Raw genomic sequence first — 24934 nt, forward strand, 5'->3', positions numbered from 1 at the left:
AAGAGGGACAGGGTCAGACTGATTTGCATATGGCCATGTCTGAACTGGGGTGGCGGAGTGAGCTAAAGAATGATGATGGATTAAACCCAGATCAGTTGACTGTGGGTGAGTGCTTCCATTGCTCAACACTCCGTCCATCATCCTCTTTGGTTTTGCTTTGTTCACCCTAAGTTGGCAGGGTATGCCCAGACGTGGATCCAATGCTCACTTTGCCACTGGATTCAAGCTAACCTGGCTGATGATGGCTGATTAGCCAGAAACCAGTCCCAGGATGCTTGTTTCCAGTCCAGGGAAGATATGGCTTGGCAGTTTGGGCTGGACTGTTCCCAGGAGGCACAGGGTCAGACTGATTTGCATATGGCCAGTCTGAACTGGGGTGGCGGGGTGAGCTAAAGAATGATGATGGATTAAACCCAGATTAGTTCACTGGGGATGAGTACTTGCATTGTTCAACACTCCGTCCATCATCCCCTTTGGTATTGCTTTGTTAGCCCTAAGTTGGCAGGGAATGCCAGACGTGGGTCCCGTGCTCACTTTGCCACTGGATTCAAGCTAGCCTGGCTGATGACGGCTGATTAGCCAGAAACCGGTCCCAGGATGCTTGTTTCCAGTCCAGGATAGACATGGCTTGGCAGTTCGGGCTGGACTGTTCCCATGAGGTACAGGGTCAGACTGATTTACATATGGCCATGTCTGAACTGGGGTGGCGGAGTGAGCTAAAAAATGATGATGGATTAAACCCAGATCAGTTGACTGGTGGTGAGTGCTTGCATTGTTCAACACTCCGTCCATCATCTCCTTTGGATTTTCTTTGTTTGCCCTAAGTTGACAGGGTATGCTCAGACGTGGGTCCTTTGCTCACTTTGCCACTGGATTCAAGCTAGCCTGGCTGATGACCGCTGACTAACCAGAAACCGATCCCAGGAGGCTTGTTTCCGGTCCAGGGAAGACATGGCTTGGCAGTTCGGGCTGGACTGTTCCCATGAGGCACAGGGTCAGAATGATTTGCATATGGCCAGGTCTGAACTGGGGTGGCGGAGTGAACTAAAGAATGATGATGGATTAAACCCAGATCAGTTGACTGGGGGTTAGTACTCGCATTGTTCAACACTCCGTCCATCATCCCCTTTGGTTTTGCAAGGTACCCCCCTGGGCAGGGTGCAGTGTATGTGAAAGGTAGGACATGTACTAGTGTGGGTAACATGTCCTGATAGTGAAATACTGCCAATTTCGTTTTTCACTATTGAAAGGCTATCTTGCCCATAGGACAGACTAGGGAATGTTGTTTAACATATTTACCTGCATATCTTCCCATAGGCGCAAGATGGAAATTTGGAATCTGATATCCCTGAACTCAGAATTTAACAGAATATCTTTTAGGATGGATGGTTTTTAAATTCAGTGTTTGAAAATAGCATTTTTAGAAAGTGGCTAGTTTCTTTTTCAACCTTTCTGTGTATCTCTGCCTGTTTGTGAATTTACTGTCTGGTTTGTGAGTGATAGAAGCTAGAGTGGCTCCAGGAGGCTGGGTGAGTCAGCACTAGGCTGAATAGACCTATCTACATTTGGAGTGGTGGGAGGAGTAGCACCTGTGCCTGAATAGATCTGTGCCTGCCTTCCACAATGCTGGCTCCACCCCCTGCAGTGTGTCTGATGGCCCTAGCCCACACTCACAAAGGAAGAAGATGTCCACTGGCAGAGTGCCCCCAGAACTGGTTTGAACTGGGTCCAGGTCCCCTCACACATAGATAACAAAGACTTTTGGGGTGTAAAAATAAGAGTTGAAACCCCTGAAAGTTAGTCTAGGAAACTGCCAAAGAGAAGCCCTGCCAAAGAGAACAGCTGAAGAACACTGAGGAAAAGTGCTGCCTTTGCTGTGTGTCTGGGGGCTGACCTGAAGTTGCTGTTTTTGCTGAGGAAGAAGACTAAGGGACTTTTTGCTGTGTGCTGTGCCCCCTACTTGAAGAGGAACTGTACTGTGTGCTTTGTTTTTCTGAAGACAAGAGTCTCCAAGGGCCTGAGAAGAGCTGGCCTCCTGTTGTGGAAACTCAGGGTTATAAAAATGTCCAGGTAATACTTTTGCAAGCTGCTGTGTGCGTTTCTCCGCACAAGGACTGGGGCCTTCATTATCTCTGCATCATCTGCCCCTGGTGTTTTGACTCAGTGTTCTTGTCAGCACACAGCTGATGCCCATCATGAGGTCTGCCTTGCCTCAAGCGTGATTTCTCCGAGAACCGTCTCTGCGACCATGTGTGCAAGGACGCTCACTGCCCGGGACATTCAAAGTGTCGAAATCGCCACCGCTGGCCAGGTGAGAGGGGAGAGCCCTTTGTAGGGAGGAATAAGTGTGCCTAGCAACGAGGCCTCCTAAAAACCAGCATCGCCTAGGGAGGAGAATCGCCCAGCGGGACGTCCAGTTGAGACATCATACGCCCCAGGTAATGGTTCTGATCAGCGATCCGAGCCTGCGCCCGAGACTCTTACTGTTGATAGTGCTGTAGGCGGGTCGTTTTTCGTTCACTGGAGATTGTGTCAGCTGGTCCGTGCTCACGTAACTGTGAGTTGCGGGACCGGGGCTGGTTTAGGGACGCGATTCTTGATAAGCAGTTGTAAGGATATTTGGAAGGTATTCGGGCTTCCCTATTAATTGAGGGAAATCAGTGCTGTTTGTTATTAGCGGTGAACCCCCCGCTATCCCAGGCTCCTGCCCATTACAAATGGAGTTGGTGGGATTTCGATACTTGGGAATATATGTGACTAAGGACTCGAAGCTACGATTTGTTAATAACCTCGGGCCCCCACTGGCCAGACTCCGCAGAGATGTAGCAAGGTGGAAGGCGTTGCCGCTTTCCCTGTTGGGTCTCGCAGTACTGTTCAAGATGATGGCGCTTCCCAGTTTTCTATACGCCCTTCAAAATGCAATGGACCCAGTGTCCCCTTCGTATTTCAGGGAAATAGAGTCCCTCCAGCGGCAGCTTCTTTGGGAGGGTAGGCCACGAATCGCGTTTCATAACCATCCCTGCCCTAGTATAACGGAGGGATCGATTGCCGGACCCCTGGATGTACTATTGAGCCTCCCAGTTGGCGGCGATTAACCATGCTACCTACGGATTGCCCGGAGTCCCTGGATACGCTATAGATCGGGGTCAGATGCCTGGCGGAGATCATACGAGAGCCCTCTATGCTAGAAAGTACCGGCCTCCCCTTGTGGGACCGGCAGCGCATGCGGTTCAGGTGTGGCACACAGCTAATCGGCACCTTAAGTGGGATGAGACGATTACGCTTGCCACTCCGCTGTGGAGTTCAGGGGGCCTCGGTAGCCTGTGGAAATCGAAGGGCTTTGATAGATGGAATCTCATTGGGATTTCTCAGGTCAAAGATATGTGGGGGAAAGATGGAATTCTTACGTTCGGTGCGCTACAGGAAAGACACCAGCTACGAAAGAGCGAGAGATTCCTATATTTGCAGGTCAGACACGCCTTGTTGGCAAATATTCTCCTGGGTGCTGTACCACCAGAGGCCTCCCCATTGGAGGATCGAGTATTGGATGGCCATCTCCAAACCAAGACTATTTCCCTGATTTATAAAAAAGCTTATCAACCACACAGAGGATCCTCTGGTTAAAATTAGAGAGACCAGTGGAGTGCAGATGGCCTTGTACTAGATGATGAAGCCGGCAGAGATGCAGTCTCTTCCCCAAAAATAGTCGCTGTTCAAATGAGACTAAGATTAGTGCAGCTGAAGATCTTACACCGGTCATACGTCACCGGTCCCCGACTTGTACGGATGGGTCTGGTGGATGATGGGAGGTGTCGTAGAGGTTGTGGGGAGACGGGTACATTCATGCATGTTTTATGGCATTGTACTGAAATGCAGGACTTTTGGGTTAAAGTACACGGCAAGATTTGAGATGTGCTGGGGTGGAAGTGCTGATGGAGGCCTGACGATGTGTCCTCAATGTCTGGGAGCCGACCGACCTTAACACGCATGGGAAACAATGGGTGACACTGGCATGCATGATAGCCAAGCGTAACATCGCACAACTATGGGGAGCCAACCAGGTGCCACAGGTGGGGAAATGGATGGAAGATTTAGATTGGTGCATGTTTAGAGAGAGATCAGTGTATGTGGCCAGGGGTCACCCGGGAAAATGGGGGAAAATTTGGGGTGCGTGGCATTCCTATAGGGGAGATGTATGTACTCCTCCATCTGTTGTTGAAGATGCTGTGGCGATGGAGTCTCATGACCCCTGAGTAAAATCCTTGATAATATTGTAAGATATGGAAATGTATGAATGATTGTTGCGATTGATTCTCCGTCACCTGATGCCTTTATTTTGTTGAATATGTTAAAAAAAAGATTTTTTTTTAAAACCATGCGACTGAACATCAGGGATACCTCTTAAGTACTCAGAAGAACTGAGCAGTGACATTTGATTAGGCTTTCGCAAAGAGTGCAGCAATTACTGAGTTCATATTTTAACATTGAATTTACCAAGTACGGTATCTCTTTAGAGATTATTTCCGATCACGTTACTTGCCTAATAATCAGAACAGTTTTGCATCTTTCGAAATACAGAAATAAGCAGCTTTATTTTTATGAAAATTTTACCAAAAGCATTCAAAGAAGAGTATTTGTGTATGTGGTCGTTTTGGTCTTGCCAAATTTAGATGAAGATATTTATATTTTTTATAAATAACCTTTGTGGTGTCCCTTTTTTCACTATGTTACTATGGATGTTGGTGCAAATACTTTTCACATTGCCTTGGGGATAAGCCTGTCTGCTCATGCCAAGCTACCAAGAAGGTAAGTAGGGGTTATCTAAAGTGTGTATCCCCCTTACCCTGACTAGAAGCAAGGGTCCCTATTTGGACAAAGGTACCCACCTCTGCCACCTAGAGACCCCCAGTTCTAACATGGGGTAATTAGCAGTGCTTGGTGAAGGTGTGAGTTATAGTTACTTTAGCGGTACAAAAGAGGGTGGTGATGGACGCAGCGTCTGAACCAATCAAACACTCTCATCCAGTCAACAGATCTGGGTGTAATCCATCACCGTTCTTTAGCCCACTCTGCCACCCCAGTTCAAACATGGCCATATGCAAATCAGTCTGACCCTGTGCCTCATGGGAACAGTCCAGCCTGAACTGCCAAGCCATGCCTTCCCTGGACCAGAAACAAGTTTCCTAGGACCGGTTTCTGGCATTTCAGCCGTCTTCAGCCAGGCTTGCTTGAATCCAGTGGCAAAGTGAGCAAGTGACTCACGTCTGAGCATACCCTGCCAATTTATGGCGAACAAAGCGGTACAAAAGGGGGTGGTGATGGACGGAGCGTCTGAACCAATCAAACACTCTCACCCAGTCAACAGATCTGGGTTTAATCCATCACTGTTCTTTAGCCCACTCTGCCACCCCAGTTCAGACATGGCCATATGCAAATCAGTCTGACCCTGTGCCTCATGGGAACAGTCCAGCCCGAACTGCCAAACCATGCCTTCCCTGGACTGGAAACAAGCTTCCTAGGACCGGTGTCTGGCATTTCAGCCGTCTTCAGCCAGGCTTGCTTGAATCCAGTGGCAAAGTGAGCAAGGGACTCACGACTTAGCATACCCTGCCAACTTATGGCGAACAAAGTGGTACAAAAGGGGGTGGTGATGGATGAAGCGTCTGAACCTATCAAACACTCATACCCAGTCAACAGATCTGGGTTTAATCCATCACTGTTCTTTAGCCCACTCTGCCACCCCAGTACAGACATGGCCAAATGCAAATCAGTCTGACCCTGTGCCTCATGGGAACAGTCCAGCCCGAACTGCCAAGCCATTCCTTCTCTGGACCGGAAACAAGCTTCCTAGGACTGGTTTCTGGCATTTCAGCTGTCTTCAGCCAGGCTTGCTTGAATCCAGTGGCAAAGTGAGCAAGGGACTCACGCCTGAGCATACCCTGCCAACTTATGCCAAACAAAGCGGTACAAAATGGGGTGGTGATGGACAAAGCGTCTGAACCAATCTAACACTCTCACCCAGTCAACAGATCTGGGTTTAATCCATTAACGTTCTTTAGCCCACTCTGCCACCCCAGTTCAGACATGGCCATTTGCAAATTAGTCTGACCCTGTGCCTCATGGGAACAGTCCAGCCCGAACTGCCAAGCCGTGCCTTCCCTGGACCGGAAACAAGCTTCCTAGGACCGGTTTCTGGCATTTCAGCCGTCTTCAGCCAGGCTTGCTTGAATCGAGTGGCAAAGTGAGCAAGGGACTCACGTCTGAGCATACCCTGCCAACTTATGGCGAACAAAGCGGTACAAAAGGGGGTGGTGATGGACGAAGCATCTGAACCTATCAAACACTCATACCTAGTCAACAGATCTGGGTTTATTCCATCACCGTTCTTTAGGCCACTCTGCCACCCCAGTACAGACATGGCCAAATGCAAATCAGTCTGACCCTGTGCCTCATGGGAACAGTCCAGCCCGAACTGTCAAGCCATTCCTTCCCTGGACCGGAAACAAGCTTCCTAGGACTGGTTTCTGGCATTTCAGCTGTCTTCAGCCAGGCTTGCTTGAATCCAGTGGCAAAGTGAGCAAGGGACTCACGTCTGAGCATACCCTGCCAACTTATGCCGAACAAAGCGGTACAAAAGGGGGTGGTGATGAGCGGAGCGTCTGAACCAATCAAACACTCTCACCCAGTCAACAGATCTGGGTTTAATCCATCACCGTTCTTTAGCCCACTCTGCCACCCCAGTTCAGACATGGCCATATGCAAATCAGTCCGACCCTGTGCCTCATGGGAACAGTCCAGCCCGAACTGCCAAGCCATGCCTTCCCTGGACCGGAAACAAGCTTCCTAGGACCGGTTTCTGGCATTTCTGCCTTCAGGTCACAAGTTATAGTTACCTGAGATAACTGTAACTATAACTGGTGGTTTTTAGAATTTAAAACATTACGATGTGCTGAACAATTCACCTAACTATTACCTTACTTTAACACTTGATTTTTTTAGGGAATTCCTAATGTTTTTTTTTAATATAAAGTAATATTTAGTTACCATACATAAACCCAACCCCACCTGCATGCAGCCAACCCCACTCTCTGCACGGCCTTTGGGCATGCGCAGCGGCAGGTTGGCCACAAGGTCTTCCTTCCAACACAGCCCTGTGGCTAACCTTCACAAAGGCATCAAACCCCACACCACATAGGGCCTTCTGTCATGCATGGTGGGGTGTTGGCCACAGGACCGTATTCCCATGCTTTTTTTTTTTAAATCGAAGGATGGACGCACGGCCTTCTTCTCCGAACCTAATATGCCCCCCAGGGACCCCATCCCCGAGGGTCCTCTTCCCTGAGCTTCATTAGGCCCTGGGGACCCTAACCTCCCCGGCCTTTTTTTATTAACCGCTTCCGTGCGGCGCCAATTCCGCCCCTGTGCTGGACATTCCAATACAGGGTGCGGTCGTGACGGAACCGTTCCGTCATCTGCACAGCTCAGCCGTGACTGATGACGGAACGGTTCCGTCACAAGCATCAAAGGGGTTAAGGTAGGGGGGAACATGACTCCCCTCTCTGTGCCTTATTAATCTCTGGGGACTCCATTCCCAGGGCCATTATATTATCAAAGGGAAGAAGTGTAGTGTACCCCTCCTGAGTCTTACTAGGCCCTGAAGGGCTGTCTCCCTCACCAAGTATTATTAGTCCCTTGGGACCCCATCCACGAGGGCCATTGAAAAAAGAATCAGAGTGGAGGAGGGCCACATGGACCCTCTTCCTGAGCCTTCTGTGGCCCCAAGGACCCCATCCCCCAAGGCCATTACTAAAAATTAAGTGAAGGAAAATCCATCACCCAATTCCAGCATTTTTTGAAGGTGGGTGCCTTGGTGCCCACCCAGGGCACCCACATATACTCGTTGGGGCCAACGGAGGGAGACCCAAGGCTTCTGCAGCTCCAGCCCACATCCCACATACAATGGAAGGTTGCATTGCTCCATCCTGGTTACTAATGTGCTCCCTCTTGGCGGGAGCAAAATTTAGATTGATTTCCCTGCCCACATTAGTACGGGCAGCGAAACAGATCTAAAGTCTGCTCGAAGCCTACAGGAGAATTATTACAGCTCCCACTGTTTGGGAGCAGACTTTGTGTTTGCTTCCATGTGGTGGGAGTTTTGAAAAGGCTCCTACCAAGCAGAATCAAACACAGGTTTTTCTTCCTGTGCCGGTGCGGGCAGTGAAACTTCCAAGTCCCAGGGGTGAGCACCCAGGGACATAGCTAGTGAGCCGACCAAGGGGGATATAATACCCTGGGCCATCAATTGCTCAAGGAGGAGGGCTGTGTGGCCCCCCTCCATTTTTTAAAGTTTTGCTGCCCCAGGGGATGGGGTCCCTGGGGCTTTAGGAAGCTCAGGAAAGGCGGATTTGCATACCACCTCTAGTTAAAAAATACTCCAAGCCATGGTGGATGCGGTCAGCGAGCCGAAAGAGGCCCAGTGAGAAGGGCCCTGTGCCCCCTCCTTCCTAAAAAAATACATCATCCACTAGAGCTGAATTTAGACTGGGGAGGGAGGAAGCATACCCCTTCCCCCTAAATAAGATATCAGATCCCAGGGGATGGGGTCCCAAGGCCCAAAATGAGCCTGAGGAGGGGCCAAGCATGCCACTCCCAGAAAACAGAAATCAGAGGTTAAAAAACAATTAAAGGGGGCAGGGTAGAAACACCCTGACCCCCTAGGCCTGCTCAGGGGGTCCCACAAGGACCCCCAGGGCCAGAACAATCATTTATTTGATCATTTCAGTAGAAATCGTGATGGGGTCGCAAATCCCACCAAAATTATTTTAAAAAACAAAGTGCTTCATTTTCTAAAAGCCACCGGGTGGGGCAGGTTCCGGGGGCACTGCCAATTAATTAGTGGAGGCCTGCAGGGGCCCCCGGGGTTCCCCCACAGTCCTGTGGACCACCACCTCCCTGGGGCTGTGGAAAAAATGCGTGGGGGTCCTAATCCCCCCACACTGCCCCGGGGACCGCCACCTCCCCAGGGTTTTCAGAAATGACTGTGGGGTCAAGCAGCCACCTCCCCGGGGCTGTGAACACAATACGTGGGGGTCCCAATCCTGGGTAGTCTGTATTTTACAGTGGGTGTATCAAAGGTTATATTAGAGTGTGAGGAGGTGCATCAGATTATCATGTGGAGGATGTCATCAGTGAAGTCATTTGAGATGTCATCAGTGATGTCACTGACCATGTCATGAATGATGTAATATGTGACGTCATCAGCAGTGCATTGCAGGGACGCACGTTGTAGTTAGCTGAACTAACTATAACAGCTCAATTTGTCTGGTTTTGCATGAGTGAAATGTCCAACTTACTATAACGCCCCTGAAAACCTATGTTTTTTTCAGTGAATTTCTAGGGCTTTTTAAATGCTAATTTCTAACTATAACTTTCTTGAAATTAATGTTTTTTTCAGTGAATTTCCATGGTTTTTTAAATGTTAATTTCTAACTATAACGTCCCTGAAACCTATGTTATTTACAGTGAATTTCAAAGGTTTTTTAAATGCTAATTTCCAACTATATCATACCATGATGTTCAGACAAACTAGCCCACCAGGTACCTCCAGTAAGCGGCACAGTGCTCCTTTGCAGAGAGGTGGTCCAAGGCCATACCCCTTTTTACACCTCTCTGCAACGCCTGATATAAGACGTTAGCAATCCTGCTGTGTGGGACTTGCGGTAATAAAAGGGATAGTGGCCCTCAAGGTTGACGTTGGGGGCTAACCACTCGTCTTGTTACCTCCGGCAATTCCCACACAGTGGTATTGCCAAGAGGTGTTTTGGAGACCACGCTCACCTTTCACCACCACTCTGGAAACGCGACTGGTATGTTATAGTTAGAATTCTAGCAAAATTAGTTCACATTTTAGGTTTGGGAGCAAATTAGGCCCATGTAGCGAAGAAGTTTATTTCTTTCATTGTCTTCATAAATAACATTTCCAGCTGTGACCTTTTACACACATTTGCATGTACGACAAGGTTGGATTAGTTTCTCTGAAACTAAAAATAGTTTTACATCTAACTTTACGCCACATTATCACAATGCCCTGAACATCCTGTACAAGGTCTCATTTTGTACTACATACAAATGTCATCACTATCTTCATCCACGGGGTGAAAGGGCTATCTACATATCCATAACATCACTAATCTATGCGTACATCGCAAGGCTGCTCTGTATTATAAAAGATGAGCATCCAAATAGATTTGTAGATGAGGCACTTAGGCTGACAAGAAGGATCCTTGCATGCTGAGAAATCACCATGTGCAGCGGTCTGACATCTGGTGAGGGGAGGCCTATTTGTGACCAAGTCAGGTCTTCACTCTATCCCATCAGGTAATGGGGTTGGATCATCCCTTGGGGGGATTCTTGGCTCTACACATACACACACTCTAGGTCCACTTAGAGTAGGGTACACACATTAGGAGAACGCTAGATTACTGCGTTGTTTATATGCCTGCTTATATACAATTGTTTAGCAAGATGGTAGAACTGTATCTACTATTTACGCTTTTGGTGCTTGTCATCACATTTATCTGCTTCTGTCTCCTAATCATTGCAGCACACGTTGCTGCAAGGATTTCTGCTCATACACAGAACTGTGCACAGAGATCTAGGACATTAGTGAATTCTGGTGTACCAAAAACTCACCTAAGTACCTAGAAATCCCAACCAGCTAGCAATCAATGTCACATTAGCTCTTAGTCCTATACCAAAGTAACCAATGATTAGACAACCTAGAACATGCGACTTAAGACCATCTCAGGAATGGTGGGAAGTGAGAACACTCTTTTGTTATACTCTCATACCAGTCCACAACAGGAGTTAAAAAAGAGACACGGTAAGTTTAAAATATTTATTTTAACGATGTGATCTCATGCGCAGTATTTTAGTCAACATAAGCAGACATATGATTAAAAATAATATGGTGAGCATGGTTACAACTCCATAAAATACAAAAGGAGGAATCATATTACAATGATAGTGCAAACAGGTGATATAGCGCCTAGTTTAAACACCCTCCCTATATAGGAACTATGGGCCAGATGTAGGTAAATACTATTTACCTATTCTTAAATACCGAATTTTTCCGATTCGGTATTTAAGAATAGGTAAATAGTATGTAGGTAAATACCGATTGGGTAAATGGGGGAAAACATTGAAGGGTGGCAGGGTGTCACTTTAACACCCTGTTGCACCCCTCAATTGTGTATGGGTGCACATGTTGCAGACATACATGCCCTAAGGGCATGTATGTCTGCAACATGGCACTGAAGCAATTTGCATGAAATTGCTTTTTTTTTTCTCGTTATTTACCACCAACTTGTAGTTGGTGGTAAATAACGAATCCTAACATGCGATAAGCACTCATTTAAGCGCTCCCTACATTAGGAATTCGGTAATTTACCGAATCAGTATTTAAGAAATCGATAATTTACCGATTCCTTAAATTACCAATTCAGTAAATTACCGAATACTTATTTTCGGCCCCTACATCAGAAAAGCCTATTACCGACCGGTAATAGCCTTCCTTCATCTGGCCCTAAGTATTATAAACTATAGAAGGTCTCTTGAGCTTGTTTTGGGGGACCCCATTAACTGTCCGCTCAGTAAGTGTAAATTACATCTGGATCGGCTAGTCTCTCTGCATCCCTGGAATCTTCCAAGTGTGTGAGATTATGGCAAGTGTGCTATGATAGAGGCGCCAGAATCTTGCTCGGCTCGCAGCTGTGAAAATGTTGTCTCTAGAATGTGTTACACGGACACGCAGATAAAGAGGCGCACATGTTATGATAACCTTGACGGCTCAGCACTCACTGTACAGACTAGGGGCACAATTTATGTCTAGAGATGTTGAAAAACAAACCTTTTCTCATGTATAGACCTTCGTGAAAGCTAACTTTGCAAAAACAGCTAAGCAGTGTTGTGTGCAAAAAGCAGCAAAAGGTAAAATGGTGTTTAAACTTCTAATAATATTTAAAAAAAAACAAAATAATAATAATAAAAAATGTTTTTTGCAATAAACTTCTAATAAGCCATCCTAACTTAACATGCACGCAAAAGAGGCCCATAAACCATACTACACCCTCCCTTGTTCGGGGAACACACAGTAACCTGGGCAAACTTCATAGAATGCAGAGTTCCAGTATGAATGAGACAGAATCAAGTTCAGAAATGTTGCCAAACTTGAGAATAGGGAATGTAAATTCGAATTCAAATAACCAAGTCAGTGAAAACAATCACAGATGGCCATGGTGTGAAAAAAGACCTCAAAAATTAAAGGAAAAATAAGACATTAAAAGAAAAAACATTCAGGAGATCAGTACGTGTTTATGAAGCAGAAAAAAAATCAGTACTTCAATCCAACAGCGTATAAGCACCATATGTTGCAAGTGCCCCCAATAGGAAGTCGTTGGTATCATCCATGAACAGTTCAGCCATCCAATTAAGTAAAGGGAAAGAACATAAATGTTCCTCGATTGCCAGAGCCTCTAGTACCATCAGAGAACAACTCAGACTTACTTCAAGATAACTGCGTGCCAGAAAGTCATTGGCTGCAGTCCAAATGTTCCAATTGCCTAGAACCCCATGAGCCGCTGCGCAGGCCATAATCCCGGCACTAGAACAATCTAGTTCAATGGCAACTAAGGGACTCATTAGTAGATTAAAATCCAGGTCAGGAGACACCGTATTGCAGAGACACAAATCCAGGGCCCATTCAAATCCACAATCCAAGCAATGGAAAACAGGCTGCATGCAAGTGAAGAACGAGAACCGGAAAGATAAACCATATGCCACACTCAATGTCGCCAGAGACAGCGAACCATAGTATTCCAGCATCCGGTTACGAAGGTGGAACAGCCGGGGCAGATCATCGTGGGGCACAGACTGTGCATCCATTTTGTAGTAAACAAATTAATAGCATTATGCCCATGCCTAAAGCCAGGAGCAAAGGGAGACCGCCAAAGACAGTCGAAAAAATCGAATGAAAAAATGAAGGGATCACACCAAATATAGTTTGAAAAGAGGTCACAAGGCCAGAACATACTACTTTAAAAAAATGTGCCAGGCCAGTGGTCGACAAGGCATTTAAGAGTGTGTGAATTGAAGCACCGAAATGCAGGGGCAGGTCTGTGTTTAATAAGGCATTTACCTCAGTACGAGTATTTGCAACATGAAGGACGAATGTCTCACATGCTGATGTAAGGCGAACTTCCTTCTAGGACAAAAGAGCTCTTATTCGACTTATCTTGTTGAACTCTGCTTTCCGGTTTGGAATAGAGGGCCAGATGGAAACATCGAGCCTGCCATGCGGAGGAGGGAACAACACATTCTTGCAGCAAATTACACGCTGGTAAACCGTAACGATATAAGGAATTCCAGCATGCATCCCACAACACTCTTCATTATTTAATAATAAATAACTACCGTTTGCACGCAATGTGAATGTCAGTGTAATGGCCGGGACTGGAGTACCTTTCAGAACACAGGCTAAGTTCGGTGCAAGCACATTACAAGAACCGTGCATTTGAAGATTTCTGCATGTTAATGAATGATCTGGTGTCATGGTGCAATCTTCGCCATTTAAATAAACTTTCTTTCCATCCCTCAAACACCTATATGTGAACGGGAGATTCCAGACCTCATGAAGGTAAGCTCCACCCAGGGGCTCAAACCTGCCTATCGCATAGTGTTTCATGCAGGACTCAAATTTGAAAAGGGAAAAGGGTAGAGTTATCAACCCATGGATAAGCCAATCTGCCGAATTGGATTCCGCTACTGAAAAGGGTAAAGGTTCTAACTTTTCAATATGCAACAGTGAAAACGTGGCATCCTTCAATTACATAAATTGCTGTTTAAGAATTAAATTGAAAGGCAGAAATAATAAACTTGTGTTCATGTAATCCCATGGAACTCGACCCATTCTTCAAAGTTTGTAAAGTCCATGCAAACTGCATAACAGAACGCAATTGTTTTTGCCGTTGAAACAGTACGGCAACTTCTTCCTCTACAATAGCAACTGTAGATGGCACAATATTATCTAGAGTGTAAATTCGGGAAGAAAGGGTGTTAATTCTATAGCACTTTTTCTAAATTGGCCTGATCAATAGCTCTAAGCCTAGAAGCAGCTTCAATTTGTTAAAGTTTCCAAACCTCATTATAAGCAACATATATCCATCTTTCCGATCTGCTTGCTGCAGGACCTTTAACAAAATCATTTAAATCGACAGTGTCAGTGAGCTTGGATAAATGAAGCTTAACAAATCCTAAGGATGAATGTCTGAGCCAATTCTGGCACAATTTGCCTACAGAGTAGGTGGTGATTGAATGTTGAGTTTGAAAGCAGGGATCAACTCTAACCTCTGTATAGCCAGGGTTCAGAGCCAGAAAACGGTGCTGGCAGGAATCTGCATTTTTTTGCCATAGCAACCAGCCTTCATGATTAATGCTGGAAACGTTAAAAGAAGAATTTCTTTATAGGGCTTGAAAATCACTCAGAGAAGTACTGTTATAATTATTCCACTTGGGAAATTTACCCAAATCAGGAAATTAAGGAGCATTTAATTTTTTAGAAGTAGCCAATCCAAAGCAGGTGGTTTGTGAAATAGTGTCATTCAGAAACAACATATGGTTTTGGATGAGACATGCACGATGCAAAACCTCAGTGCCTGCACTTGCCAATTTTTAGTACCCCAAATCGATTTAAGATCAATAGTATCTTTCCACAGATCATAGCTCCCAACAGCCAACTGGTCAATAAAGGACTTCGAATACAGTAATTTAGTGTGGGTAAGTCTAACCTAGGAAGAGGAATTCTCAGTCAACCTAAAATAAAATTCATTTGGGGTTGTTTGATCAAAATCAGTAAAATAGAAATACTTTTTCAAAAATGTTTTCGAGCTGCCTTCCACTGGTGCGAGACAGTGCTCCCACTTTGTGTAGTTAACCACATTTCTAAATGAATTTGTGTCATGCAGAAAGTGATTGCCAAAATGCTGGTACCAGTACAAATCACCATAATTTGCGGATTCCAAATCTAAATCTTCAGCATCGAAAGCAGCATAATATTTCAAATCGGAAAACAAAGCGTCTACAGCTTTAACGTCCTAATCATCAGAGCAAATATTCTGTTTAACCACATCCCCCATAGAAACATGGAGTACATTGGGAACATTAATAACCTCTGTGGGACCATGTATCTGGAACTTTACAGCATCCCATACAATCCCTTCTCAAACGGGCCAAGCAGTTATATTCACAAATGTCTGGTCCCTCTTCATGTTGTGCGAAGAGGAGTAGGGAGCCAAAGTCCCATCAATCACTCGAATTGAAGTTCTTTCCTCAACATAGTGTCCATTGATAAAACAGAAAAAATACACCACAAATCGACATGAATAAAAAAATTGCAAGAAGTACAAACCAAATGTAAGTCCAAGGAGGAATCAAAAAATGTTTTTTAAACCAGGTAGCAAAAATCGAAACTTTTGAAGGGGAATTAGATGTGGAAGAGCCAGTGTCAAATGAAAAACAGGATTGATTAGCCACACAGGTTTCCAAATCAGGCATAGACAAGTCAGTGGGGTAAGAATATTCAGTGTCATTAAGAACGATCACCAGCAGGTTGATTCAATAAAGGATTCATAAGTGGACTCATTTCAACAGCAACATCAGGCTCAACAATAGGATCCAGGGCCAAAACAGAGTGTCGCACCCTTGCTGTACACAAAACCGTAGGCGTCATACTATAGAGAACCGGCCACCCTGTGTGGTTTGACATTGTCAATTGAAATGTACCAGTTCTCTTTTGTCCAGGAAGAGCAGGTAAAATTACTGTTCTTGTACCCTGCACACCAAGCACGGCAACTGGAGCTCGATACGAAGGACCAAATTCTTTTTTGTTGTCGATCTTCTCTCGGACCAGTTCCCCAACTTGGGGTAGCCAGGTTACTACCAGAATCTGCAACGCAGCTTCAGACGTGGAGGGCAAGTGTTCCTTTGCAAGACTGTCTCTGGTCTTTGTAGGTTCTGCAAAACATTACAATGTTCATCTACGTCAAAGGAGGCGGCTCTCACCGCCATGTCTAGACTGTCAAGGTCCGGAACAAACATCTTGATGCCGAAGAGCATTTTGTATGGGGTCCGCCCACCCAGAGACCTTCTAGGGAGATTATTTAGTGCATGTTGAACGCTATTGAGATGGGCTAGCCAGTCTCTGCCCGCACCTAAAACTTTCACTGTCAAGGATTGCTTTAAGTCACGGTTCATCCGCTCCACAACACTATTACCCTCAGGCCGGTATGGAGACAAAAATTTGACCTGGACCCCCAATGAAGCTTTGGCATCCTTGTACGCCTTAGAGGCGAACGCTGGACCCTGGTCTGAATGGAAGGTACCATATGCAAAAATTCCCACAAAGACGCGCAAATGTAAATGTAAATGTAAATGTACAGGAATTTATATAGCGCAAATCACCAAGCGGTTTCTAAGCGCTTGCTTAGGGAACCCGTCCTGGTATTCCCCTGTGAGATAACCCCGGCAGGGTATCCACAAGGTGAAAGCCAGCCATCCCGCCGCGAGGGGCCGTTGTGGAGATTAAGCAAGCTATTGCCCAGAGTCGCAGAGTGTGAACCCATGAATCGAGTAGGCACCGGAGCGAGAATTGTCGAGTCCATGGACATTTAAGGACACAAGACCCCGCCGAGCCGGGAATTGAACCCTGGTCCCGGGCTGACCTCTGCTTCCAGGTCTGCCTCCTCTAACCAGTGAGCCACACTTCTCAAATCCCTTACGACAGTTCTAGAATCAGTGCTCCTTTGAGGCCACACCCAGACAAAGTGAGTGCAAGAGTCAACTGCTACTAAGATGTACTTATATGCAGTATCAGAGGAGAAAGGACCGCAGTGATCTAAATAAACACACGCAAGTGGTTTATTAGATATGTGCAACTGTGTTTGGGGCGGGCGTGCAGCAGAGGAAGGTTTAATTTGCTGACAAATGCTACATTGAAGGACAAAATCACGTGTCTGTTTGTACAAACCCGGCCAAAAAATATCATTGCTGGAGTAGAGCTACAGTAGCTTACACGCCGGCATGCGCCGAAGCCATTCAGGCGTGGGCTGCTGTAATCAAAGCCTGTCTGCGGTCCTCATTGGGAATCAACCTGTCACCAACGTCGTTAATTCTCACATAAGAAACGTTATCAGGACTTACATGATAAGAGTATTTAGAAGGGAAACCCTTAGGTTAATTACCTCCCTTCTCTGTTGCGGCAATAGCTGCCAAGATGTCATCATCTGTCTTACTTTTGGAACGTGTAACCGCTGCCACTGCAAATGTTGCTACTGCTGTCTTTGCAGCCTGGTCTGCGAGACAGTTGCCAACAGAGTGAACCCCAACTCGCTGATGACCCAGAGTATGAATTACAAAAACAAGTGGGAGTCATTCTTTGAGCTCAGCCACCCGAACCCAGATCATTTTCTGTTTTATTGTGCGACCGTTGGAGTCACGATAATCATTGTGGGTCCAAAAAAGCAGATTGTCATTGTAAGACAGAACACAGTAGTAAGAGTCACTCACAATAGGAATAGTCACACTGGGATCGGCGTACTCCAATACAAGCATCAGAGCACGAAGTTCTGCCAACTGGGCGGTACAGTCCCCTAATGTCTGTGTATGCACGACATCAGATTTGAATTCACCATCCACCATAGTACCAACCAAAATTGCGCAGGCCGGAGAATATGCGTGTTTTGAATCCGTAGCCGCTTGCGCACTGCCATCAGTGTAAATGATACAGCGGAAATCCTCAAGTGGGCACATAGTCAGAGGATGAGGATAAACAAATTCATACTGCAAGTACTCTTGATTCTGTAGGGAGGAATCAAAAATGAACGTGACATCCGTGGATGTCAAGTATGTAGCCCACTGTATCCACCGAGAAGGTGCAAAGCTTTCTAATTCAGTACACTGGATTTCGTCACTGCCTCTAAAGCAGGATACGGAGTAACAACCAAAATGCGTTTTCCCTGCGACAGTGCACGTTCCTTAAGAATCGCCATTTGCATAGACCCTTAGGAATGGAACATTCGTGGGGGGGCAAGATGGCCACCGTAGCTCTGTAGAGGAAAGTCGCATTTCTCCTCTCTCCTACCCTAGTATGATACTGGACAATTGAATACGGGGATGTGGGACCCTGCTGCTCTCATACACCGTATCTCTGCTGAAGAGTTTGAGTCAGGATATCTCAAAAGAATAATTGCTGCAGCGAGAAAAGCTTGGTGGAGCTGCTGGAGGAACATAGCTACCATTGATAATACATCTCTTGACATGTCGCAGCAAAGTAAGCAAAACAAAGAGAAAACATCAGCAACTGGGTCGATCAAAGGCCCAGCAGCGCGAGAAGAAAATCGCACAGGAGCTATCCCAAAAGTTCTGGTGGCCGCTAAAAAGTAGATGGAATATATCAGCCGCTCCTCAAAGGGAGCCCTGCAGAAGAAAACCGACAGACAAGAAAGAAAGTCTGAGGCAAAACCAGAAACCAGACTAGCAGCGAGCAAAGTGGTAAAAGAGCCGACACAGGAGCCTGAAGGGAAATCACACCGATCACAAACGGCTATTGCAAAAGAGCAGATGCGGCAATCTACGTTACCTGAATCTTTTACACCTAAAGCGCCCCCAATGCTGCAGAAGCGAGCGGATGATGCGCTGCATTCAGGTGTGCTGAGCGAACCCCCGGAGGCATCACAGAAGGAGAAAGGTGCTCCGCGGCTTCCAGCCGCATTGAACGGGGGGGTCGAGGAAACGGAGGAAGCAGACCGCGAGGACGCAAGCGTTGAAGCTCCAGTTGCTGGGCAACCATCAGATGCTCCAGGAAGCAGCACGCATCGAGCGGAGCAGAGCGCCGGAGCAGAGAAGGTGAGCGAGGGAGCAGAGGAGAATGCTACTGCAGGTCAGAAAGCTCTGGAGGAGCTTGAAAGACATAACAATGTACAAATGCTGGACGCATTGCTAACTGTGGAAGCAGGGTTTAATAAAAAAACCTGGCAACACTTTAAGTCGAGCTGGGGGAGCACACAGAGTATTGAAGTGCGACGAGAACTCGAGCAAGATCAGGACAGTGTTAAGGATGGCAAGGAGGGCAGAGACAACAGAGGAGGTTCCCCTGAGTTTTTTTCAGTTAATGAGGGATCAGACACAACGGATATAAGTGAGCCTGAAAATGAGGAGGAGGGGAGTTACACTGACCATACTACCGGCTCAGATACTAGCAAGGATTCCAGAGATTCCAGAGATTTAGCAACACAAAAAAGAAGGAAAGTCGGAATGAGAAGAGATGGGCAAGGGTCCAGAAGAAGCATGAACAAAAAACTATCGTGGGACTATTCTGCTACTTCAGAGACTTACCAAGAAAGTGGTCAGGGGGAGGGAGACAATGCCGGGTGACCAAAATCACAGAACGTAACTTTGGAAATGCTGTTTGGTACACTGAAGCAGATGCAATCCGAAGCTAGGGCAGAAAGTCGGAGAGCAAAACGCGACACAAAAAAATTACAAGCCTCGCTGAGGAAGGTAAATAGAAAGTATGAAGAGGTGGAGGAAAGAGTAACTCAGGTTGAAGAAAGAACCAGTAGAGTGGAAAATGAAGTAACGGACTGGCAGACCTTCAAAGCTGAGCAAGGAAAGGTAGTGGAAGACCTGCAGTGGAAAGTCGAGGACTTTGAAAATCGCCAAAGGCGAAACAATGTAAGACTCTTGGGACTTGAAGAAGGGCGGGAGGGACAGGATCCGAGAGGATATGTGATCAAATTGCTAAAAGAGGCCTTTCCAGAATCACAATGGCAGTGGGAACTAGAAGTGCAAAGAGCCCACAGATATCCTTTATTTGTAAGGAAAAACCGTGGGGGTCAGCAGAATGCGCTTCCAAGGGCAATGCTGGTCTTTCTAGGGAACTTCTTAGCGAGGCAAGAGATCATGGATAAGGCTAGACCAGAGTCCAGAAAGACAGCTGATGGAAATACATTTTTTGCCAGGCCTGATTTCTGCCATGTTACGGTCGAAAGAAGGTGGAAGCTAAGGCAGATGATAGGACCCTTCCAGAAACAGGGTGCAGAAGCATACTTACTGTTCCCGGCAAGATTGAAAGTTATCAGTAAGGGGCACACTAGGATGTTCTTTTCTGAGATAAAAACGGGGGATTTCTTGACAGAGATCTCAGAGAAAGATAAGGGAAAGGAGAGCAGAGAAAAAACCCCAGCATAAAGGTAAAACACAGCTGTAACTGACTGATAGGAGAGCAGGGTAGGAGGGAGTAGCGACACTGCAGACTACAGGGGCTACACATAGGTCAAGATTGACCTATTTGCCTGTAGCTTGGGGGGGGTGAGATCCAAAAGGGAGGGGGTGGGGGGGGAAAGCATTTACACTTAGGATATGGTTGTGGACACAGCACACGTGGGGATACAAAGCAAGATATGCAACGCACTATATTAAGAAGAAGAGAAGGAGAGGAGGAAGTGAAGCTTATAGAAACTAATCGGCACAGGTACAATCAGGGAGGGGGGGGGAAAAATGATGAACTGTGATGGCATGTAAGATAGCCTCGATAAATATCTGCGGGCTAAATGAGTTAAATAAAAGACTTAAAGTGGCTGCCCTGTTAAAGTCATTACACCTTGATCTACTGTGTCTTCAGGAAACGCACATTGAAGGCACTAAGGCGTACCTGTTGGAGCAGCTTGGTTTTAAGGTATTAGCAAAGACTAATCAAGACACTAAGACAAGAGGAGTGGCGATCCTAGGTAGGAGGCAGGATACGGTGGTTAGGAGGAAAAAGGAGGATCAGTGGGGGAGATGGGTTATAGCAGAATTATGATTTAAGGAGGAAACTATCACCGTTGTCTCTGTTTACGGCTCCACAGGGGATGATCCGGATATATTTCAATTTCTAGATACAGAATTGGCGCAGTGGCCAGAACCGATTATTTGTTGCGGTGATTTTAACCTCCATGACACTGACAGCAGCTTTTTAGACCCTGGTAGAAAATATACGGGAAGGAAGAAGAGGACATATAGGGCACTGGCAGATATGGCAACTCATAATTCTCTCGAAGATCCCTGGATAAAGTTTCATCCAAATTCGGATGGGAGCACTTTTTTCTCAGCCCCCCATCAGGTATTGGTCAGGCTGGATTATTTTTTAATCTCAAGAGGGCTGATGGATAGGGTAAGAATAGATAGGGAACCCCGAATCATGTCAGACCATAGCCCGTTAGTTTTAACATTAAGAACTGGGCAAGGGAGGAAAAAAGAGATAAGACAATGGACATTTGAAAGAACACTCCTACAGGATCAGAGCTATAGGGAAACTATGACAAATTGGATTAAGGATTTCTGGGAGATAAATAGAGGCACAGCAACATCAGGGGTAGTGTGGGATGCTTTTAAAGCTGGAGTAAGAGGGGAGACCTTGAGCTATGTAATCAAGGATCAAAAGATAGAGAAGGTAAAAGAAATGTTCAATGTCATGTTATTAGCACAAAAGGGCGAGTTCGTCCCAGAATCATGGGGCGGAGCAGATATCATTGTAATACCTAAGAAAGGAAAACCTCCAAATGTCCCGGGGTCCTATCGCCCTATCACTCTGATGACCGCGGATGTCAAGGTATTCTCCAAAATCCTGGCCAAAAGGTTATCAAGAGTAGTGGAATCATTGGTAACCCCCTCCCAGCATGGGTTCATTCCAGGTAGAGGAACGACTCAACATACTAGGCAGGTAATTACGGCATTTGATGCAGCAAGTACTCTAGGAGACCCTACGGCAGCTTTGTTTCTAGATGCCGAAAAAGCATTTGACAGGGTCTCCTGGAGGTACTTATGGGCAATCTTGAGGTGGAACGGCATAGGGGCAGGATTTATCAAGGCACTGCAGACATTATACATAAGACCGGTGGCTAAGATAAGGGTTAATAGAGGGCAATCAACTGCAGTTAACATTAATAGAGGAACAAGGCAGGGGTGTCCATCCTCTCCCCTGCTCTTTGCACTGTACCTTGATCCATATCTACGCAAGTTGGAAAGTAATGATCAAATTCCACCGCTAGTATTAAATGGATGCCGATTTAAAACGCTGGCATATGCAGACGATTTGGCCATCTTGACTTCAAATCCTACAGACGCTGTTAGGGCAATTGAAGAAGAAGCTACTCGATTTGGGCAGTTCTCAGGGCACAGTCTGAATAATACAAAAACCCAGATAGTTAAAAATCGTTGGGTAGTATGTAATGATGACAGAGTTGTGGGAGCGGCAACCTATTTAGGGGTGCAAATTACATCAGATGTAGATAAGATAGTAAAAAATAATATGTCACCTTTAATAGCCCAAGTCAAAACGGACCTAGAGAGGATGAATAACCTGCATCTATCGCTGGTAGGCTGCACTAATATCATTAAGATGATGGTTCTACCTAAATTCTTGTACTTCTTTAGGGCTATACCTCTCCTGTTTGAAGCCAGCTGGTTTAATGGCCTAGAGGTCATATGTAATAGGTTTATCTGGGCGCACGGTAAGACCCGGAGGGCCTACAGGTTTATGACACTTCCTAGGGATAAAGGGGGATGGGGTGCACCAGATTTTCGTTTATATTATATGGCAACTGTTTTGCAATATATACAGGGATTAATTGGAGGGAATAATGATGATGAAAGAGTGCACAACATGTCTACTGGGGTTTATGCTGTTGTGCTTGGGACAAATGCTCATAATTGTTTTTTAAACTGTACAGATTTTGGTTATTTTAAGAGAACTCGGTTCAAGACGGTTTTGGCGGCTGTAAGTGTGTGGAACGCATTTCTAAAGAAAGCTAAGATGGGGAGGTATAATAGATATGTGTCTCTGATTAATAATAGATCATTCCCTACTGAAATCTTCGCTGATCAGACGATGGCAGAGTGGGCAGCAAGGGGGATTACGCAAATAGGGGATTTGTTTTCTCATGATGGATTTAAACAATTTTCAGACCGACGGGATGCATATGGGCTGGACAATAGGGTTTTTTTTAAGTACCTACAGATTAGGAGCTTCCTTAAAAACAAAGTGGGAGGCCCCGCAGGCTTTGATAAAATTGAAATAATGGAGAAAATTAAGCTGATGGGGGATCGCACAATCAGGTCCTTCTATGCAATATTGATAAAGGGGAAGACGGACGATTTGGAGAAATTTAGTACGAAATGGGCAGACAAACTGGGAGATGAAAGTACCCTGTTTCTTGAATCCCTGAATTTAGGACGCACAATCTTGTGTGCAGCCCCTCTGCAGTCTCAGCACTATAAGACACTATATTTTCTGTATTTTACTCCTGCAAGGATAGCAAAATGGGGCGGTAGTACAGGAATTAATTGCCCCCGATGTGATGCATTGGAGGCAGATAGCATACATATCTTTGCAACTTGCCCTCATCTACATTCACTGATTAAAGGGATAGAGGGGTTTTTAGCAAGATCCTTGGGAATATTGATTACTCTTACACCATCCTGGATTATGCTAGGAGTGGCTAAGGGGGAGCAGGAACAGCAGGCGGAATTCTTATTTGTTGCAATGGCTGTTTACAGACTGACAATAGCCAGGGCTTGGCTCGATAAAAATCCCCCAAAATTTCAAACCTGGTTGGCAAATATGCTATATTCATATAATATGGAGAAAAACATCTATGCTCGGAAGGGGAGGAGAGGAAGATGTTTGGGCAGAAGGATTTGGGAGCCCTTAAGTAAATGGAAGGAGACGCAAAGTAATGATGAATAGGAAAAAAAAACCCTCTCTGCTCTTTATTTCTTGTTTGTCTATTCTACCTTTATTGATTGAATGAAATGTTAAAAAACCCTGATTACCCCTTTTTATAAGTATTGGAATGATAACTTACTGAATGTTATATTGTACATGTACCTAGGATTGAATCTGTGCAATAGAAATTAAGGAAAAAGTAACAGTTGTTAAAGTGTATTGTATACAGGATAAAGTGTGCTTAATGTGATGAATAATAAAATAAAATAAAAAAAATAAAAAAAAGAATCGCCATTTGCACTGCTGTCAAAAAAATGTCCACAGTGGAAATCCGCAACTCAGCCGAAGTGTACAAGTGTGACTCGTAAGCGATAGGGACTGTGTTACCCTCGTTAAAAGTGAAGTATGTGAAACCCACTGCCCCTGGTACAATTCTTATCACCGGGTTGGTGTGGTTATCACGAGTCGACAAGAATTTAGATTCAAGAAGGTCAGCCTGCAAAGATTGTAAGATGGCTGAATGTTCTGGCAGCCAGAACGATTTGGAAAAATTAGGTTGTACCAACACATAAAGCGGCTTAATACGCTGGGCATATTCCGGAAGGTAGGTACGACCAAAATTTAAAAAGCCCAGTAAAGATTGTAACTTTTTCAGCATTGTGGGAGCTCGCAAAAGTGCGCATCTCTCCAAGAAGTGAGGAGATAAACTTCGACCTTCATTGTTGAGCTCATAGCCCAGGAACAACACTGTGTACTCCGCAATGTGAGATTTTGCAAAGTTGAATTTATAGCTGATGTCTGCAAAATGGCAAATTATGCGGTCAACACAGCACAGATGCGGCTATAACTCGTCGTCAGTGAGATAACTGTCATTCACATATGAACATACATCTGCGTCAAGCCTCTCCAAGAGAGATACAATGCGGGCGGCAAACACGCCTGGACTATTTTTGAAGCTCATAGCCAAACAAAGGAATTGAAGCTGTTTGCCACCACTGGTAAGAGCTGTCCATTGACTACTATGAGGGGACAGATTGTGGGCAAAAAAAACATTGAATATGTAAAGTTTTAAACCTTTTATGCACAAGACTATCCACAAGAGCAGAACTGTGTGTA

The sequence above is a fragment of the Lissotriton helveticus genome, chromosome 11 (genome assembly GCF_964261635.1).
Source record: "Lissotriton helveticus chromosome 11, aLisHel1.1, whole genome shotgun sequence".
Taxonomy (NCBI): domain Eukaryota; kingdom Metazoa; phylum Chordata; class Amphibia; order Caudata; family Salamandridae; genus Lissotriton; species Lissotriton helveticus.